This window comes from Lutra lutra, chromosome 4, assembly GCF_902655055.1.
Source record: "Lutra lutra chromosome 4, mLutLut1.2, whole genome shotgun sequence".
Taxonomy (NCBI): domain Eukaryota; kingdom Metazoa; phylum Chordata; class Mammalia; order Carnivora; family Mustelidae; genus Lutra; species Lutra lutra.
This window is the reverse complement of record NC_062281.1, coordinates 175,015,855-175,018,960: the sequence shown is the minus strand read 5'-3', so window position 1 is coordinate 175,018,960 and position 3,106 is coordinate 175,015,855.

Here is a 3,106-nt window from a genome sequence, read left to right as displayed (position 1 = left end):
ATCAAGACCTGAGCCGAAGGCAGAGGCTTTAACCCACTGAGCCACCCAGGCACCCCTGCATCTTGAACAGATGGACCAATTGGTTCTCTTTTTCCCCAATTTTCACAGAGCCTTGGTCCAGGAGATATGCATGCAATTAAAAAAGGAAAACACAGAACAATCTTATTATTGGGACTGTGGATGGCCCCAGCTTCCCTCTCTTGTAAGTCCATTAATGAACTGTAATTGTGGAGACAAATCCTTGTTACCCGATCCACTCCAGAGCAAGAGACTCCCATTGTAGTCCAAGACTCGAGAAAGGAAAGAAAAAAATCCTAATTAGTTTAGCCCTGTTTATCTATACACAAGTAAAAAACGAAAAATATTGGTTGCAAAGCAATTTGCCATCTGTCAATAGTTGGTGGCTGCCCTGGGGAGAGCCTGGCTTTCTTTTTCCAGGGCCTTGTTTACAACCTTCCTTTCATCACACCGAGATCTGAGAGCAACATGGGAATTACAGGGAGAGGGTGGGTGGTGTGGGGCCCCACAGCAGACGTGGGGAGAATCAGGAGGAGGTAGAGGCAGGAGCTGGGTTTGGAAGACCCCAAGATGCCAACTGACAAGTTGGTCCCTTTTAGACTCGGCCCCTCACAGGCAAGAATGGGGTGGGTGGCCCCATGGAAGGCTGTTCCTGGGAGGGACCCAGTGCAGGTGAGGCTCCCTAGAAGCAGAGTGAGGGGGGTCCCAAGAGCAAGTGGCATCTGGAGGGTGCCTTCTGGGGAGGGGGAGCGAGGGAAGAGCGTGGGTTCAGCTGGGCTCCAGCCTCAGCCTGAGCCCCCAGTCCTTGGGGTCCTGCCCTCCAGTGCAGGGAGAGGCTGGGTGGAGACATGTATGGGGCCGACCAGAGTCCTGCATGGTCCTCACACAGTGGCGGGCTCAGGGAGGACCCAATCAGAGCCACTGGGACTACATTACAGCACCATCCAGACGCAGAGCTGGCGGGGTGCGAGCCTGGGGCTCTGGGGCTGTCTGGTAGGGAGGGCCTGGCTGGGAATGAGGCCACAGGGATGGAGACCAGAGTCAAGAGCGGAGAGAGCCGGAGCCCCAAAGACATCCCTGAGCCCAGCACCTCCACTGGCACCCTCCATCCCAAGGTCCCATTAACTCCCTTCTAGTGCTGACCCTGGATGGTGTAGCGTTTCTGTCCCTTGCAACCCAGAGCCCTAACTCAGGCCATTCTGAGCCATGGTGCCCACAGTCCGGTCTCCTGGGCTGCTTCTCCTGCTGACTGTATCTTACACTTTCCCTCATGCCATGGGGTTCCTCGGGCAGGTGATCCCCCACCCTCCTCTCCCCTCCTGCAAATGGCTTTGGCCTGGGCAGAGGCACCCGCCCATTTGTTGCTTTCATGGACAATCCTGAGGCTTGGGCCTCATAGGCCTTTGGACCCCCAAATCTGCCCAGGTCAGGCCAGCCCGGAGACAGAGCCAGGTGTGGGACACCCGGCAGCCTCAGGCCCTCTGCCCTTTGCCCCGTAGGTCCCTCCATGGCACTAAGCTCTGGTCACGTTCCTCTGTCCAGGCTGACTCGCCTTTCGCCCATGGCACCCCTCTGACCCAGCCTGCTTGGTGGGGGCTCGCTCCCTGGCTGGCCCCCGCCAGCCCCTTCTGTAGGGTCTGGTCTTATTCCTCTGCCCCCAAGACCGGCCTGGCACAGCTCCAAGCTGGACATTGCCACATGGCCAGGACCCCTGCTGATCTCTGAGCCTGCTGGCTGCCTGCAAGAGGGGAGGGGAGGGGGCACTTCTATGAGCCCAAGGCTCGGCATTCATTACCCCAGGCACAGGGCGCTGGACTTGTTGATAAAGGCCTGGTACTCAAGAATCCCAGCTCCTCTGCTTTTCAAGGCTGGGTGATGCCACAGGTGGGGTCATACACCCTGGGAAGGAGATCCCGACTCCCACAGCCACCATCCTGCTGGGGCTTCTGTGGGAAGAGCTGCAGGGACCATCTTCTCTCGCTGAGCACTGCCAGCAGGAGGGGATCCCCTGGGCAAAGATGCCCACACCCCCCCTCCCCCATGCCCCAGACCCGGCCCCTCTCCCTCCAAGGCTGTTCCAGCACATTCCGTGATGAAGCGGCCTCATTACTGAAGCCTGTAGCTCATTAGCAGGCAGCTGGAGATGCTGGGGGACCCCTGAGCGACACTGGACCAGGTGGGGCAGGAGGGGGAGCCTCGAGCCTGGCCAGTAATAAACACATACTCAGTGCCTCATGTTGACTTCGGGGTATGGGGACCCGCAGCAGACACCCTGGGCTGTTTTTAATCACTCACCATCCCACGTGATCTTCACAGTGACCTGTGGTGCTGCTGTTAGAATGGTCCTCCAGTTAGGCTGTGGCCAGGGGCTCAAGGGAGGGGCTATGACCTCTTCAAGGTCAGACAGCCGCAAACCTGGCCCGAATCCCTGCAGCCTGCATTTATTGAACTCCTCCTGTATGCTGGGATCGCGACCTGCATGCAGTATGGGGTGCTTACAACAACCCTACGCAGTGGGTGGACCGTTATTATCCCATTTTATAGACAAAGAAACGGCGGCACAGAGACGCCAAGGTACTTGCCCGAAGCCGCACAGCTCCATTTTCTTGCCCTCAGACTCCATTCCTTCCACACGGAGATGGAGTTGGGGTCCTCTACGGAAAGGCCAAACCTCATAGGAGTGTGTCCGTGGCCCCCACTGAAGCTGATCTCCCCCTCTTCTCACCCCAAGAGCCCTGGGGTCAGTGAGGGGCTGTGTGGAGGAGACAGGTTTCTGGCCACCAGGAACAGGCAAGCCGATGAGACCAAGACTCAGCTTAAATGGAGTTTAGCCTTATATCTGTCACACATTTGCTGTGTGACCTGGGAAAACCACTTTCCCTCTCCTGGCCTTCATTTCAAAAGCTTCTAGGACCTAGGGGATGCCAAGATGCCCTCCCTCCGCCTTCCCCACAAACCTCCCCCTTTCCTCACCCCGCCACCTTTTTACATTTTTTTTTAAATGTTTATAGGGAACTCTTTTTTTTTTTTAAAGATTTTATTTATTTATTTGACAGAGATCACAAGTAAGCAGAGAGGCAGGCAGAGA